Consider the following 17704-nt stretch of genomic DNA (forward strand, 5'->3'; position numbering starts at 1 on the left):
GTTTTGATGGGCGAGCATCCAGTTATTTTAAGCCGAATATAATACAGTTAGTTCTCTTTCACCGCTCTAAAAGTGACACGATAATCGGGGTTCAAGCTCCTAAACATACACTTATGAAACACGAAAGCGGTGCTGCGGCTCGAGGTTTCATTGCACCCCTGGCGCCGGCCGAGTGGCCGTCCTTTGGACGGTTGGGGCCAGATAGGATCAGCGGCCGGTTATTTATTTCCATTGAGGCATTTGTTATGACAGAGCCTCGCCAATGCTATCCAATGACAGACGCCTGGCTGTGGCCGTGACGTCACTGGTGATGGCTATCGCCGGCTCGCCCATCGCCGCTGTATAGGCGGAGGTGGGCATCAAGGTAAATACGGCCCAAAGGCAGCCCCCGTCAGACGACTCCACCCATCTTTACTCGACACTTATTCGATGGCGGCGAAAAATCCCACAGGGAAAGCCCGCTGTCAAACAGCCGATCAAGAAAAGCTACTGCCGTCTCATCAGCCTATGGGATCAGCGACTTGTGAGCTGGGAAAGATATCATGCGCATTACGTGTACAATGTTGCAAGGCTGGTTGAGTAGTGAGATGCAATTACATTATTTTTTAGGTGCGGATGAGGGGACTCTGAAAACCCTAAATACATTAGAATAACCAATAAGCAGGGAGCTTGTATTACATCCACAAGCTCCCATTACATAATTTCGTTTGTGACAGCGCTACTTTTGGCATGTATTGCATTATAATTACACTGCAATGTTTTGAATATATAGATTTATGAGGTCACACAACCTATGTCAACCCATCACCCAAAATGCGTCGAATTCCTTAAACCGCGCGACCAGAAAACTCCGGACAATATGGGGCGCTTGGATTCGAAATTCGAATGATTTCCGTTTTCACGGCGTCAGGTTCGGCCAGCCCTCATTTAATCATAATTTAACAGTCTGTAACGGAGACGCCAGATACCTCTTGCCTGTACCTTATGGATAAGCAAATCTCTTGTTGGTCACGCAAGTTAGTTATCAGCCCTTGGGAACTTCATATGACCTCAGCGGGATGTCAGCCATAATAAATTGATGAAAAATTCCCCGAATCATCAATAAGGCCGTCATGATGCATCATTTGAATGCAAAAATAGATTAAAAAGTGAATGAATTTCATGGCTATTATATGCTCTCAGAAGATGTTAGATGTTAAGTGGTATTTTAATGTTTAACATGATCCTGTCATGACCACATTCAGTGCTACATGTAATAAAAATGTGTCTTTTGGAAAATGCTAAAAATCTTGTCAAATACTTGCATCGTCAGACTTTCGTCACGAACCCAGGAACTACAGTTTGTCAAACTTCTTCATTGCTTAGCGCTCACTGCATAATAAAAAAATCAACCCAATTGCGCCACTCTCGGTCAAAGTCAAGATAGCAACTTTATGTAGTTGCAGGATATATCGATAAAGAGCATCCAGTATTCGTTCATCACCGACTTCATTAGTTGACGACATGCATCGAATTACGAATTATGGATAATTGGCATAAAAATAAACGTTTACCTCATCATAACGCCCCCATACTTCGGTCATCACTCTGTGAAGCTGCTAATGCAAACCGTACCCGTCGTGAAAGATGCCATCACTGTTATTTATTCCCGATGTGAATTTCCGATCGATCTTTCAATCATAGGCGCAAAGTCCATCAATGAGGTAAAACACAGAAATCCAGACAGCGTGTACCCACATTAGTAGATTCTTTTGTCACTGCATTACGTGTGAGTGAAGAATGTCTGGCCAGGAATTTCCTGAGGTGCAGATTTTTCTGACAGTATCGCTTGTAAAAGCTACGATTGACGAGTGGTTTTGGAGGACGAGGTCAGGTAATTTACGGAGCATGACATCATCCTGTCTGGGCATCATCCAAACGCTTTAAAAATAACTTTATTGAAACATTCAGACACAAGTGAATGGCAATTGGCATGCATTATTCACCAAAATACTTGCAAATGGCTGAAGCCATCGTTTTAATCAGTTTACTCAAAGTACCATGGTTTGAGATGAGTTGCAATTTAAGCACTAATCTATTAAAATTTTGTGTTAGGGCTGGGGCGAGCAGTTGAATCGGATTACAGCCACTATATCACACCCGTCAACAACAGCTTTTGTCAGCTACAGGATATGAGTGCTGCATGCCCAATAGTTGGCGGGTAGGTAGGTATGTCCCGGTAGGTATGTCCCCGTCTGATCTGAAAGTCTGTCCCTTTTTATCAGATAGGACATTCCCACGCCCCAATCTCATTGGCGTGTCTACCTCAGTCTGTTACATACGTCCGTCTCATTCTGCCACACATGTTTTTTAAACCTAAAAGCATCAGTCTGGGTAAAGGCGGTATAGGCACAATATGCACCAGTCGCCCTGCAGAGAGTGAAGTAGGTATATGCCTCAGTCTAGCAGTGCGCCAAAGGTCGTCAGAGACCCATGCAGACCTGTCTGAGCGGCCGTGTCCTTCGTACTCGTTCGGCCACATTCCTTCTCGTAAGTCGTACTAATTCGAGCGACACAGAAAAATACCATATCCCATCTAGTTACTAAGCCGAATAATCTGATTTTTGGACTACCATTTCAGGCGGGCGCCAAGCACGAATAGTTTTCGGTCTACCAATTTCAATGCATAAACTCATTGGCCACTTCAGCTGAAGTTATGCAGACGATTAAAAGCAACTTTTTAATTGCTTTCAAGTAGCTAACACTTATATTTGTTATTGCTCATAACGGCTGGGAAAATACGTGTACGAAATGCACTCATAAGTTTTTATCATTCATCTTATAAGTACCACAACTGTCAGCTCAGGTATTGTTATCTCGGCACTGTAAAAAAAAACTGTGTTGTGGAGTCAAGTGGCTTATAACTCGTCTCAGATATGACGTAAATGCATCACAATGTCAATCTAATAAATTACATCCATTATCACTGTTGCTGTCCATTCTTAATTACAAATAACTTGTTTATAATTATGTGTATTTATCTATTACAAATAATGCATTTTAGGGTGGATTTAATCCTAAAGGGTGACTGAGATGGCCTCGGCACTAAATATCTATAGAAGCGACTGAGATTTCCCAACGCACTCACCCACCCTCTGTCTGCTTCCACTATGTAGATACCTCAATGGACAATAAAGGTACAAACAGACGAATTAGATGACGAAACATCCATTTTTATCAGATGTAGGCATCAATGAGCGATATAAGTTAACTTCCACATATGCCGCATTCATTCACTGTACCTATCTCCGAACAAGCAAAGAGCAAAGAGCAACTTGCTTAACCCGCGCCCCGTAGGGCTACCGGCGGACCCTACCACCCGTAGGGGGGGGGGGGCCGTTTCGCCCCCCCCCCCCTAAGATCTCGGAAAGTTACCGGCCGATTTTCAAAATTCACACGGCGTTCGATAGCCCCACCCGGGAACTACCTTGTGACCAAATTTCATTGACCTAGGTCAAACCGATGACGTCACAGGTCAGGTCAAAGGTCAGATTTTCACCGTTCACAGGCATTTCAAGAAATGTGTTGTGAAATCGAGTTAATTGGTAATTTATTGAAAACCATCGATGGTACATTGTTCGTCAAACATATACTTTGCTATCTGAGGTCACTGATACCAGGTCAGGTCACAGCGAGGTCAGGTCACCGGGGGTCACAATATGAAAGTGTCGTGTGATACATGTTTTATGGTCCATTTTACATGACAAATGCGATTATGTGGGTTAGGCAGCCTTTGGGGCCAGCCTAGGTCACGTTTTGGTGAAGGTCAGGTCAAGGTCAGGTCAAATTGGGTCAAATTTCAAAGTTGATATTTTTGCATAATATGGGTATCGATTCGATGCAGCTCGTCACGGGGAGTCTAATGGTGGTCTTTGTTTTGCTCTACGAGGTCTAGAAGTGCCAAAAAATGAGATTGAAAATTTGACGTCATCATTTTTGAACAGTTTTTTTCGCTATAACTTGGCCAAAAAACGAGGTATCGATCTGAAATTTGGTATGTAGATAGAAGACGGTAGTTACTATCACATATATTCCGTTTTTTCGAAACTCAAAAAACTTTTTGGATTTTTTGGCTAATATATAAAAAATGCTTTTTTGATTTTTGGGGGTCAAAACTCAAAAATTTAAAAAATCCGAGATAGCAGTTTTGTATCCCTGTCAATTCTACACCTTTTATGTCTTAATCATTTTTCTGTATCTTCAAAGCTGTAGGCCTGGCAGGTCTTCTCGCGAAGGTCTTTTTTCGGTCGAAAATGACAGAAAATGACGTCATTCTGACGTCATTTGTGGCCAACCTATCATAGCCTCTGGAAAAATTTTTGGTCACAATGTGTAAAATTGATGCCCGGAGGGGTCCTGAAAGTTTGGTGGTGATATCTCCAGCCGTTTAGGAGATATCGACCGAAAAGGACAGGGGGGGCGTTTCGGCCCCCCCCCTACGGGGCGCGGGTGCTTACCATGTCAATTGTCAAACACACTGACTGAATTATAGTCCAGCTTTGCGATATGCATCAGCTTTTTCACGAGCTCGTGCGTGGACATTTGAAATGACTTTGCTCCATATAAAAATTTGAAATAATGAGTGTGACAATCATTACGTCAGACAAAAACAAAATGATGGCGAACGACTATGAAACTAACCTAACCTCCTCAATGACACTCTGCTGCTCTGCTGCGACACGCAGTCCACCCACACAGCTGATCTGAGCCAATCGAACAGAGCGTCACGCTGAGCGGCCGCCGGAAATGGGCGCAATGGGCAGGACGGCGCACCGGAAGTGCTACTTCCGGCGGCGGCCTTAGTGTGTCGGCAGCGGAGAGCCGCACTGGAGCGGCGCAACGATAAACGGAGGGATGGGAGGACGGACGAGAGAGAGAGAGAGAGAGAGAGAGAGAGAGAGAGAGAGAGAGAGAGAGAGAGAGAGAGAGAGAGAGAGAGAGAGGGAGGGAGGGAGAGAGAGAGAGACGAGAGCAGGACAGGAGGACGAGTGTGCGGACGAGAGAGACAAGAGCAACGCAGAGGGACGAACGGGCAGACGAGAGAAAGACGAGAGGAGGACAAGTGGGAAGTGCACAGGGCAGTCGAGAGGAGAAAAAAGCTCAAGAAATGACACGAAATAAGGAAGAGCGGGCAGATAGTGGATAGAGAGGCTAGTGGACGGAGGACGAGACAACAGAAGGGTAGGACGAACTAGAGGACGGAATGCCACATAAGGACGGACATCTCGGCCCGTCTGTGATGCTCACAAGGAGCAGGCGAGCCGGTCATCTCGGCAATGCTCGCATCCAGACACCGGGCCAGGCCGTGCGGACGCGTTCTGCGAACCGGTCGTGGCGGGGGTGTTGATTTGTAGCGCTTAACGGATCGTCTCGGCGTGCCGCGGGTGATGCAATGTGGCGAGTCGACGGCGCAGTGCCGGATGGAACGCCGATCTCGGCTGGATTCTAGGCGGATATTGCAGCCAGGGGGATGGGGTACTGTCATATTATCTTGCACAGTCATGTTATCATAGCACTGCCATTTTAGAGTGGTTGTAGGAGTTCCCTACAGCCGCGCACACCTGCTGCGCATGTGTCGGTGCGACATTGCTTATGTATACTCGTATATCCGCGCACACACGCTGCGCATGTCTCACGTTACTAGATAGACCGTCTAGCGCATGCGCGTAGTTTTAGTATACCGTCTAACGTCCGTGTGTGCTGTACATTAGTAAAATCTGAAATTGGTAAATACACACTCTTCTACTCATCAAACCAAGGCTTTGGAGGAAGACGGAAGACGAGGAAGCGAGGGCGACATGAAGAGCCCTGGTGGCTGACCGAGTGCTCGGAACGGAACACGCTTCCCGATCACCACGATCGGATGACTGTAAACTGGGACGACCGTCTCCCCCTAAGTTTACACTGGTGACCCCGACGTGATCCGGGCTACTCGTGGACCACACCATGGAGTCGAGCGAAGCCACCCGGCAGCACACCGCTCCTCCCGCAACCAGCTTCAGCTCGCCGGCACCCGAACCCGAGGCAGCAGGTCGGCTCACAGCCCTGCTAGCCACCATCGCGACCCTCATCGTCCGAGTACAGCAAATGGAGGCCACCCAGCGTCGACTCAAAGGCGCAGCATCGCAACTTGGCCGAAGCCAGCATCAACGACGCCATGAAAACCGCCCTCTAAAGCCAGCGCATCCGTCAACCTACGAGATCTGCTGGTACCACCAGCGCTTCGGTGCCAGAGCGCGTCGCTGCAAAGCGCCGTGCAGTTTCTCCCACCGCAACAAAGGTCGACATCGCAGCCGTCAGACGCCTCGCCCGTCACGCCCTCCGACGCCGACGTACCCAGACAGCTCTGTTTGCTGGTACCACCAGCGTTTCGGCAACAAGGCCCGCCGCTGCGAGCCTCCGTGCAGCCGGTCGAAAGCATCTGCCGCAACACTTCTCTTCGTGCGGAACACGAAGACTGCCAAACAGCAACGGATCGACGCTGACGCCTCACTCAGCGCATCTCCTCGCGGCAACCTACCGAAGCGACCGACGCCGACGCCAGCTCCACCCAACAAGCAGCCGGTGGCCGCCAGCGCACCAACCAGCAACATCGACCACTGCGAGCCTGCGTCTCCGGAAGAGACGCCACACCTACCTGCGCAGCAGTCTCCTGCCTCTGCGACTCTGCCACCATCAGCTGCCCGGTCGGACGGCCTGGAGCTGATGCTGCCACAAGACACGCCGCCTGCAGAACAACCATCTCCAAGAGCAGCAGCACCGGGACCAGCTCCACCGCGATCTATCTTGCGCTCTCGCACCGATCGCGACGTTCGATCCCCACAGCGATCTCGACGCGTCACGTTCGCGACCCGTCTAGGGAGGGGGTAGTGTAGGAGTTCCCTACAGCCGCGCACACCTGCTGCGCATGTGTCGGTGCGACATTGCTTATGTATACTCGTATATCCGCGCACACACGCTGCGCATGTCTCACGTTACTAGATAGACCGTCTAGCGCATGCGCGTAGTTTTAGTATACCGTCTAACGTCCGTGTGTGCTGTACATTAGTAAAATCTGAAATTGGTAAATACACACTCTTCTACTCATCAAACCAAGGCTTTGGAGGAAGACGGAAGACGAGGAAGCGAGGGCGACATGAAGAGCCCTGGTGGCTGACGAGTGCTCGGAAAGGAACACGTTTCCCGATCACCACGATCGGATGACTGTAAACTGGGACTATCTCTCCACAGTTTACACTGTGACGAGCTGTGCCCGATCGCGTAGTGTACATATGTTATGTTTGTTTGTGTATGTTTGTTGTCATATGTTTGTATCGTGTATATATTCTCTGTACCTAATGTGTCCGCCACTGCGCGTGTGGACCTCCAGGAACTGTGCACCGTTCTACATGATAGCGCATGCGCACTATTCGTTACCACTTGGTACTGTTAGTACAATGGTCGCCCAATTGTGTGCAAATACATTCGACTTCTAACTGGAGCAGGACTTTGAAGAAGAGAGGCGAAAGGAAGACGGAGGAGGCTGAAGGCTGACGACGGAGAGACACACGCACAACCGACCTTCAAGGTCGCACCGAGCTACGGTCGAGCGAGGTGGGCAACACGCCCTTAAAGACGCCTCTGATTGTAGCCACGCCGGTACCCCTGGTCGGACCCGGTATACTGACACGGACCTTGCCACTGGCTCTGGCTCAGGCTGTCTTAGCGGACACGCCTGCCAGTCCAGACGCTCTCCTAAGAGCGAGTGCTCGGCTACCGCCAGTCTGCCGGGCCCAACAGCGTTCTGCTGACACCCACCGATACCGCTCGCCGCACCGCAAGTGCCGCAGCGATTCGGGCGCTCCAGGCGAGCGTAACGGGAGTCACACCAGTCCGCGCCGCCAGGCTCTGCCCGCTGTTGTATTCACGGACGGCCCTTCTTTAGATTGCTGACACAGATTCCATAGATTGCACAGATCAGCAGGCCGTCCGTAGAATTACACTGGTGACCCCGACGTGATTCTCCAACCCAGTCATGCCGGACGCCACGGAGTTGGACAACGCAGCACCGCGTGGCGCCCCTCCCGCGACGGTGTCCAACGGGCCTCCAGCTGAGACCGCTCAACGGCCGCTAGCTTCGTTCCGCCTGCCGCCATACACGCCAGAAGAGCCCGATCTATGGCTCCTACAGGTCGAATGCGCGTTCGACATCAGCGGCGTAAGCTCCGACGAGCTCCGGTACAAACTTCTAGTCGCCAACCTGCCAGCGACTATCGCCGTCCAGGTCAAGGACGTGATAAGAACATCAAGGTCATTCACCGCCCTGTGCGACGCGCTGAAGTCTCGCCTTGCGCAATCCCGGGCCGACAGGCTGCAGTCGCTACTCAGCCGACAGCAGCTCGGCGACCAAAAGCCGACGGCGCTCCTCCGTTCCATGAGGAACGAGCTGGCCGCCGCCGGGGACGCTCCCGTGGACACGGAGCTGTTCCGGACACTCTTCAAACAACGTCTGCCGCAGCCCGTCCGCGCTGCCCTGGCCCTACTGCCGGCCGACAGCGCACTGGACGCGCTGGCAGAAGCGGCAGACCGATACCTGGACGCCAGCGGACCGGACCCGAGGGTAGCGGTCGTCACCGCCCCGCCGCCGCAGCCTGCGACACCGGCACCGGCTCAACCTTCAGCCGGACTAGAGGCCGTCGTAGCGACCTTAGTCGCCAAGATGGACAGCCTCCAGGCCAGCCACCGAGGCCTCGAGGCCAGCAACCGGCGCCTACAAGACGCGCTCCGACGGGATCGTGGCCGGAGCCAATCCCGCCGACGACGGGCGCCTAGCTCATCACGGCCGCCGACACCAGCGCGCTCTCCGACGCCGACGAACGAAGACGACCTCTGCTGGTACCATCAGCGGTTCGGCAGCAGGGCACGCCGCTGCGAATCGCCATGCAGTTGGGCGGAAAACTAGGCGGCCCCGCGCTCTTGGCGCAATGCGCGGGCGCACTTCCCACCGCCGCGCCGCTCCTCTTCGTGCGGGACACGAAGACCAATCATCAATTTCTGATTGACACCGGAGCGCAGGTCAGCGTGCTGCCACGCCGCTGCCTGCCCAAGAAGTCCACGCTGACCCCTGCTCCTGCCGGCCAGCAGCTCGTCGCGGCAAACGGCTCGCCAATCGCCGTCTACGGCACCTGTCTGCTGGACGTCACGTTAAGCCGCCATCACAGCCTGAAGCACCGATTTTTTGTCACCGATGTCACCACACCGATCCTGGGCACCGATTTCTTGGCCGCACACCAGCTCGTCGTCGACGTCGCCAGCCAACGCCTCCTGCGAGACGGCACCGTGTGCGCCAGCGCCCAGCGGTCACGACTGTGCTCCATCGGCGTGCGCCTCATCCACGAGCAGGCTGCTGCTCGCTATGCCGCCGTCCTCGCCCGCTACCCGGACGTAACATCGCCAGCGCCCGGCCCGGCACCAGTCAAGCACAGTGTGACACACCATATCGTCACCACCGGGCCGCCAGTGCACCAGCGGCCACGGCGACTGCGACCAGACCGGACACACATCGCCAAAACAGAATTCGACAAGATGCTACGGCAGGGCACCATCCGCCCGTCCAGCAGCAGCTGGGCCTCGCCTCTCCACATGGCGCCCAAGAAGTCTCCCGGCGAGTGGCGCCCCTGTGGGGACTACAGGGCGCTGAACGCCCGCACTCTGCCGGACCGGTACCCGCTTCCCTACCTGCGAGACTTCTCGGCCGACCTGCACGGGTGTGCCGTCTTCAGCACGATCGACTTGGTGAAGGCGTTTCACCAGATACCCGTGGAACCTGCCGACGTCGCCAAGACCGCCATAACTACACCGTTCGGCCTCTACGAATGCGTCCGGATGCCATTCGGCCTCAGGAACGCTGGACAGACCTTCCAGCGTTTCATGGATGAGGTCCTCCGCGGCATACCGGGCTGCTTCGTTTACCTCGACGACATCCTGCTTGCCAGCCCGACTGCCGAACACCACCTGCAGCTCCTGGACCACGTACTTCAGCGCCTCAACACCTACGGCGTCGTCGTCAACAGGCACAAGTGCGTCCTGGGTCAGCAGCAGGTGGTGTTCCTCGGCCACTCGGTGGACGCCGACGGCGTCCGCCCGCTGCCTGGACGAGTCGAAGCCATCAGGAACTTCCCAGAGCCGACCACGCAGTCCCAGCTGCGGAGGTTCCTGGGGATGGTTGCATACTATCACCGCTTCGTCCACCGGGCCGCCGAACTCTTGCAACCCCTGCACGCCCTGCTCACTAACAAGGGCAAGAACTCCAAAGCGCCCGTCGCGTGGACGGACGCGACACGCCAGCGCTTCCGACACATCAAGGACGCCCTGGCCGCGGCGACGCACCTCGCGCACCAGGTCCCGGACGCGCCGCTCGCCCTCTTCGTCGACGCCTCAGACTGCGGAGTGGGCGCCGTCCTCCAACAGCACGTAGCTGGCGAGTGGCAGCCGCTAAGCTTCTTCTCTAAGACGCTTCAACCTGCAGAGAAGAAGTACAGCACGTTCGGGCGCGAGCTGCTCGCCATCTACCTGGCCGTCCGACACTTCAAGCACGCTATCGAAGGCCGGTCGGCAATTGTCTTTACGGACCACCGCCCACTGGTAACGGCCGTCGGCTCGTCGTCCGACCGCTACTCACCGCGAGAGGTCCGCCACCTGGACTATATCGGCCAGTTCGTGTCGGACATCCGCCATGTGCCTGGCAAAGACAACGTGGTCGCCGACACGCTGTCGCGCACGGTCTCGATGGTGGCCCAGCCGCGCCCCCCGCTCGCCGACTTCACTGCCATCGCCAAGGCCCAGTCCGAAGACGGCTCGCTGGAAGACCTCGAGGCCTCAGACACCTCACTGCGCCTGCGCCACATCCCGGTCGGCGATGGACTCCGTCTGCTCTGCGACGAGTCCACCGGATCGCCTCGGCCGGTCCTCCCAGAGGCGCTGCGCCGGCCCTTCGCCAAGGCTCTGCACGACCTGTCGCACCCTGGCGTCGAGGCCACCGTCAAGCTCGTCTCCAAGCGGTTCGTCTGGCCCGGCATGGATCGCGACGTGCGCCGCTGGACCCGAACCTGCCTCGCCTGCCAGCGCTGCAAGATCGGTCGGCACACCAAGTCCGACGTCGGCACCTTCCAGCCGCCTCAGCAACGCTTCGACCACGTCCATGTAGACCTCGTCGGCCCGATGCCTCCATCAAGAGGCCACTCGTACCTTCTGACGTGCGTCGACCGGTTCACTCGGTGGCCAGAAGCCATCCCGCTGCCAGACATTCGCACCACCACGGTGGCTCGAGCCTTCCTCGAGCACTGGATCGCCAGGTTCGGTGTTCCATCCATCATCACCACCGACCGCGGCGCTCAGTTCGAGTCTGCCCTCTGGTCGGAGCTTCAGCGGTTCCTCGGCTGCCAGCGGACTCGGACAACCAGCTACCACCCGGCCTGCAACGGCATGGTCGAGCGGTTCCACCGTCAGCTGAAGGCCAGCCTCCGTGCCCACCAAGCTGCCTCGTGGACAGACGTGCTGCCGCTGGTCATGCTGGGCATCCGCGCCACCATCAAGACCGACCTGCAAGCATCCCCAGCTGAACTGGTATACGGCTCTCCACTGCGACTCCCAGCCGAGTTCTTCGACAACAGCCGCACAGCAGACGCATCACCAGCCTCCTTCGTCAAGGACCTGCGACGCGCCATGGCTCAGCTTCGACCCACTCTGCCACGGACAACCAAGCGCGCCACGTACGTCCCGGAGGCGCTGAAGACGGCAAAGTACGTTTTCGTTCGGCGGGACGACCACCGTTACCCTCTGGACGCACCGTACGACGGCCCGTTCCCAGTCATCAACAGGACAGACAAGACCATCACCATCCAACGGCGACAGCGACGCGACGTCATCACCATCGACCGTTGCAAGCCCGCCTTCATGGACGAGGTGCCGGATCAACCTCAGGAGCAGCCACAGCGCGCACCTGACGTGCAGTCACCGGCCGCCCAGACAGGCGGCCCGGAGCTCCTGCTCTATGACGACACTCCAGCCGCCGCACGTCCTGCACCGCCAACACCACGCCCGGCGCCAACGGAAGCACCAACAACAAGACCGACAACACCGCGACCAGCAGCGCCATCGCGGCCAGCATCGACCACGGACATCACCACGCCAGCACAGCCCAGATCGATTCTCCGCACTCGCTCCGGACGCGAGTCACGACCACCGGATCGATTTCGACACGTCACCTTCATCGGCGACGCGTCTAGGGAGGGGGCAGTGTAGTGACGAGCTGTGCCCGATCGCGTAGTGTACATATGTTATGTTTGTTTGTGTATGTTTGTTGTCATATGTTTGTATCGTGTATATATTCTCTGTACCTAATGTGTCCGCCACTGCGCGTGTGGACCTCCAGGAACTGTGCACCGTTCTACATGATAGCGCATGCGCACTATTCGTTACCACTTGGTACTGTTAGTACAATGGTCGCCCAATTGTGTGCAAATACATTCGACTTCTAACTGGAGCAGGACTTTGAAGAAGAGAGGCGAAAGGAAGACGGAGGAGGCTGAAGGCTGACGACGGAGAGACACACGCACAACCGACCTTCAAGGTCGCACCGAGCTACGGTCGAGCGAGGTGGGCAACACGCCCTTAAAGACGCCTCTGATTGTAGCCACGCCGGTACCCCTGGTCGGACCCGGTATACTGACACGGACCTTGCCACTGGCTCTGGCTCAGGCTGTCTTAGCGGACACGCCTGCCAGTCCAGACGCTCTCCTAAGAGCGAGTGCTCGGCTACCGCCAGTCTGCCGGGCCCAACAGCGTTCTGCTGACACCCACCGATACCGCTCGCCGCACCGCAAGTGCCGCAGCGATTCGGGCGCTCCAGGCGAGCGTAACGGGAGTCACACCAGTCCGCGCCGCCAGGCTCTGCCCGCTGTTGTATTCACGGACGGCCCTTCTTTAGATTGCTGACACAGATTCCATAGATTGCACAGATCAGCAGGCCGTCCGTAGAATTACATGGTCACTATATGGATAAAACAAGTGACGGATAAACGACTGAATAGTTGTTGAGTTTTAGCCTGCGGGTACAATCCGAGAGTCGGCGGGGTAGTAAGCGAATTTGCGTTCAGTTTGCATCCAGTCCAAATGAGACTGCTTGCCCTGGGCCTCGCAAATATTCGCTAGCTACGGCAGATGACATCTTTTAAACACCGGACTCTCGTAGGCAGCGCAGAACCGTCTCAAAGACGGCAGAGTTAGCAGTTAGCACCCTTCCTGCTATCGAGTGTATTACAGCTCCACATGCTGTAACTGTTCTGTTCCAACCAGTTGATCCGTGCATTACGAGCTGTAGCCCCCTCATCCACACTATCCCTACCAACCGATCTGCGCAGCACAATGCACATCGCACATTCCCCCGCCGACGACGGGCGCTCAGAGTTCGGGTCTGGCCGGGTGCCGCGTGCCAACGCCGCTTATCGTCGCCATCATTAATTGCCTAATGGAGAATATGTGTTCAGAACACACAGATCACCGGAGAAATGCGTGTTATCCGCTGTACATTGTCCCGAATGTATATACAGAAACATGGCAGCAGGCTGATTATATGAACGGCTTGCATCTGAGCAAATATGGAAGGCATGTCTCTGCAGCGTGCGGAAGACGCATGGATTAATCTCCATTCTCCTTAGGCCCGGCCTTCCATGACGATATATTTGTCGCCTCTGATTGCACCAATCAAAAAACGTGGTGTCCGAGCAATAACACGCCTATTTATTAATGTTTGATACAGAAAACATTTCGTCATGCTGAGTCGTGGTGTACATATTTCATCATACAAACCATATCATTTTCTCAGCATTTGTCTACGCAGTAACCTCGTTTACAGACAGAAAGCCTTTCAACGCGCACAACATTTGTCGTTTTCCCCGAGAAAACGTGCACAGAGAAAACTCCGGTGGTTAGAATGAATAACTATAAATATCCACTCTAACCGAGGGGCCATCGGCCTATCATTTTTTTATGGCGCTAATCGTGCCTCGTCACCCATCCGTCGCACGTCACTTCATCAGCTTATACTGGCGGTGGTCAGTGCCGCGACCGGCCCAGCGCGTCATACTGCGACCGCAACAATGTCCGCTCACACCTCTGCAGGGGCCGACCGGACGTGCTGTCTGTCTGTCTGTCCGTCTGTCTGTCTGTCTGCAAATATTCTTTCGCCGTTCTATTTTTCTGGTAGCCTAAAACTAGGCGTGTTATTGCTCCTCTATGACTGCACGCACCCATTCGAGTTGAACTCACGAAGGCTCCCTGTTTTGCGGTCTTTCACTTCACGAACAATCGTCTAATTGCATCATCCGGTTTGACGTTTCTATGCACGTCAATAAATTGCTACGTAGTTTGTTTGAGTGGTATGAAAATAATGAAAGACAGCCAGCTATGGTGGTCTTCAACTTAAATACACGGCCCGCCAACTTGATAGTTATAGCGACCATGGACCCGCGGAATGCTGGCGATATGTTATTTAATTGTGGTAACCGTTTTGACGAAAATAAAACTGATCTTACGAGTATGTTCTTACTGATGTTTGTTTATTATGCCTCCCTATTATATTTTTAGCTCACGAACCGGAAATAACCAACCCAGCTACAGCAAAACAAACATGCCATTTATCATGGCGTATGTAAAATGTTTCATTACTCGGGTTAACAGTTCATTGAGCCGTAGGAATGTGTACTTCGCACCCTGTAGTTTAATGTAATAACTACGCCGGAATTTTCGCTGTTACAAATCCGACACGGATCCCGCCGTATCCCTCTCCCCTGCATCTCCAGCCAGCCATTACCCTGTAGCGCCTAAATATGCAGGAAGCAGCCCCGACGATTCGCGATCAGTACCATTACCAATGGATGATTCACAATTTCCGGCGCAACCTACACACGGCCGGTGAGAGATTCCACTTCCCAGTCGACCAGTCCGTGATCCCTAGGTTCCAGCGGATTCCAGGCTGACGTTCGAGTAGCATCTCAAAGGCATGCATTTCGGAGCGAGAAGTAGTCACTGTATGTTCTGGTACCGGGCCGGTCGGTGCGAAATGGATGTTGACCATCGACTGATGACTGGTGAGTGGTGATTGGTGGCTTATGACTGGTGTCTGGTGATTGCTGACTACGACTATAAAGCTATCAGTCAGCAGTCAGGTTGCCCAGGCTGGATCAATGCAATTGGTGTCAAACAGAATCGTCCCTGGTCTCACCGCCATGGTTCCCAAGCTGCCCGCCTACCAATCGGCACTCTACCGACCAGGGCTAGGCCATGGGGGCCGCATGGACGGTGCGCCTGGTTCCGAGCACGGCCGCGCCGCGCCGCCACTGTAGGCCGAGCGCTCAATGAAGTCGAATGTATGAACGTAAGCGCAAGAATGTGTGTCGCTTATTCCGTTTGTCAGGACTCAGAGTCCGAAGGATTGTCGCGAGTCATGCAGCCTTCACATCCTACAGCGTATGCGTCTAGCGAGCCCCCCTTTAGTGACATCAGAAGTCGAGTACCGGCCGAACAGGCTTCAGTCCAGGCCCGTCTTATCTACATAGTGCCACCTATCGGCCGGCCCGCCGACTCAGGTTGACATATGTATGCATGTATGCACTCGAGGCTAAGCGCATTACGCTGGCGGTCCACCGGCCGAGCCGGTCCGGCGGGGGCGGGGGCGGGGGCGGCAGCGGCTGAACGAGGGGCGTGTCCGGCTCGGGCGGCGGCACGCGGCACCCCTGTGGGACTCCACCCTCGACTGTTCGGCTGTCCGACCGATCCACGCCGTCCACCCCGGTACCTATTGGACGGGTCGGAGTGCGGTCCGTGCCACATGGTCTACGGCTGAGCGAAGCCAGTCTCTGCAGGGAGACCAGCTATGTTGTTCTCAATACCCAATAGAGTGAGAAGGGCATGTCATTCATTGTTTCGTGTTCAAAGGCTAACGAAGGAATAAATGGCAGAATACTAGTTCACTTAGTGAACGGAGCGAAGATCCCCTCGATGGCACTATAGTGACAGCAGATCTGTCTGACCCCAGTAGTGTGCCAGACTACACCACTGGATCAGCTTCGGCTTTCCTAAATCCTGCTGTCCTGCCACTACTGCCCAGTGCCGATCATCCGGGATGGAACCACCGATAGGTAAGCTTATGATGAATCATGAGCCGACATCCGTTAGAGCCTACAGTACGGTGCTATAGATCGATGGGTCAGTCCGTCGGTAGGTCGGTCGGTTGGTTGGCCGGTGGGTTCGTTGGTCAGACGGTCAGTTGGTTGGTTGGTCTGTCGGTTGATCAGACACGTTTGATCTATTGGTCTTCAAATGGTTGGTCGGGGAGTCAAATCGGCTCACAGTTACATCATATAGGCGGTCCAACGGCTGAACTTGGTTCGTTGGCCGGTTGGTCAGCCCAGTCATCAGTCGATCAGTCATTACAACCATCGGTTGATCATAACCACCATCGGTCTGTCGGTTGGTCAGTCCAACCATCGGTCGATTGGTCGGCTGAGCGCTTAACGACCACCACTGGCCGCGCCAAATAAGGCCTGGCGCGACGGTACTGGCGTCGCAGCCGGCCGCGCCGACGGGAAAGCTGTCGGGCTTTTTTCCTCGCCAGGTGAGCGCCGCAGCGGAGCTAATCTGCATCCCGGTAGCGTCACATCGGCACCACCGAGCAGCGCGTGCTCGCCGCCGACGGACCGGCGAGATTCAGCGGCGGCGGACGGTAGGGGGATCGGGGGGGAGTTGGTGGACAGGACCGCTCACCTGGCCCCAGCGCGACCAATCACCGGCCGCGCCGAGCGCCGCAAATGGACACCGCCCGGACGACAATGTCCGGAAATGGATTTGGAGCCCATTCATTGTGAGACGGGCGTATTCAAGGCCGGGTTTGACACTTGCATTGGATCAATGAAATCACTCAGTTGGCCTTGGTAGTCGGCGCGTAAGCATATTCGGAGCGATCAGGCAGGCTTTTCGAATGTGTCGCATGATCTCTACCGGACGGGCACCATTTTTCAATATAACGCTTGGGGGATATTTTATGGGTAACTGGTAGGCCTAATTTTTAGATGAAGTATGTGGCTAATATCATGGCGATGACCTGTTCCTTGGCCGCCGTGCAATGCCAGTCCCCGATCGAGCAATATTCCAGCTGTGAGACCGTACAGTTCCCACCGCAGTGAGATGGCAGAACCCTGACTAATTTCCGTTGCAATGCAGGATGACAGCATTATTCCCCTCTACCAACAGAACAGTCTGCCTGCAACCTTTCCTAGTGGTATGGCATTGTTCTTTGTCAAGTGGAATGGCACGGTCCCCCGTCCCAATGGACAGTGCACCCCCTCCCCAATTCATACGACAGTAGTGTCTGCGCCAATTGGATGACTCAGTTCCCCGGTATAACTCAGTCCTTCCCCCGGCACCCTCTACCGGCTGACTGGGTGGTCGCCCACTCAGTGTGGGCGTAAGCCCCTCGCGGTTCATACTCCATAGTCCGGCGCACCCTGGCCGTCACTGGTGACGAACGTACTGCGTGGCCCACGGGTTTGTTGATACGGGTGTCTCCGTTGTGGTCCCCCATGTAACGGACCGCAGTGGCGCAGCTTCCGGGGAGACAGGGTGTCAC

Source organism: Amphibalanus amphitrite, unplaced genomic scaffold (assembly GCF_019059575.1).
Source record: "Amphibalanus amphitrite isolate SeventyFive unplaced genomic scaffold, NRLGWU_Aamphi_draft 000303F_arrow, whole genome shotgun sequence".
Classification (NCBI taxonomy): domain Eukaryota; kingdom Metazoa; phylum Arthropoda; class Thecostraca; order Balanomorpha; family Balanidae; genus Amphibalanus; species Amphibalanus amphitrite.